General features: G+C 47.8%; 1 protein-coding gene across 1 annotated transcript in view; it reads left to right on the plus strand.

Annotated features, from left to right (window-relative positions):
* Positions 1-406: 406 nt before the first annotated feature.
* The window catches only part of basp1 (brain abundant, membrane attached signal protein 1), a 66,113-nt gene continuing 65,407 nt past the window's right edge, over positions 407-1,112 (plus strand). The window contains exon 1 of the mRNA XM_008434783.2: positions 407-510. The gene's annotated coding sequence lies outside the window, so the exon portion shown is untranslated. The remainder of the gene's footprint in view (positions 511-1,112) is intronic.

Genomic DNA, 1,112 nt, shown 5'->3' on the forward strand with positions numbered 1-1,112 from the left:
GGACGGAGTTCAGTCAAACTGCATTCCCCTCCAGTGAGCTCTTCAGGGTCTGAGTAAATATTTGCACCTGCTAAAAAAAAAAAATCTCTGCAGCAGAAAAACGCTGAAAAATCTTTTTCTTCTGCTTTCAGAGGAGCAGATTTGACTGCTTCCCTCTCAACAGGTAGAAAATCCTTCAGATGCTGCAGGAGAAAGAATTAATTCACATTTCTGTCAATTTAACTGATTTAATAATTTCACTGAAACTGATATGACGTTAAAATGCATGAATCACAAACCATGAGCGCAGAGTCAAACACACTCCGCTTCCGCAAACGGTGAATTTTTACATGGTGCTTCTGCACATTGTCCGCGCGTGCACGTGCGATCGGGATGCGTGTGCGCGCAGGCGGAGGACCGCCGAGCTGCAGCCGAACGGTGAAGCAGGCACAAGCCGCCGAGCGCGCAGGGAGAGCCGCAAACTGAGACTGCGAGGAGCGCAGAGGGAGCGTCAGAACTTGAGTCCGCACGGTAAGAGCCCCGCATGCCGCGCCCTGCTCCTGGTTATTTACCCCTCCGGAAGCCGCTGATGCCTCTGGGGCTTTTATTTTTTCCACCTTTTGTCTCTTTTTTCCCTCCATGTGTCTCCGTGAGGCGGACGCACGGCGCGCTGCTGAACGGAAGCAATCAGAACAAAAGATGCAAAAGGTTTTATGACGTAAAGTCAAAGAAAATGGTTGGAAATGTTTTTTGGAAATTTTAGAAATTAAAGTTTAAAATGCCCAAAATGTGCACGCGCTCTGAAAAGGGGTGTGTCGGTCTGGAGTAACGCGCTCGAGCTCAGCCGCTTTTTGACACTTTTATTGATGAAAACGCGCCTTTACGCGCTGCGTTCACGCTCCATTTGTAATTTGTATTAATTGAATCAAAGTTGTCTTATGTTTCCATCCATCACGTTTCCTCCGGCTGCTGGGTTGAGACCCGGGGGGGCGGATGCTGCTTGATTCCCACCCAGAATTAAAGCTCTTCCTCGGTGTCTGGATTCATGTTTCTCTCACTCTGCGTCTCTAACCGCGTTATGTCACGATTCCGATGAATTATTGATGCCACATTTCTTTTTTTTTTTATTGCTC

This window comes from Poecilia reticulata, linkage group LG17, assembly GCF_000633615.1.
Source record: "Poecilia reticulata strain Guanapo linkage group LG17, Guppy_female_1.0+MT, whole genome shotgun sequence".
Taxonomy (NCBI): domain Eukaryota; kingdom Metazoa; phylum Chordata; class Actinopteri; order Cyprinodontiformes; family Poeciliidae; genus Poecilia; species Poecilia reticulata.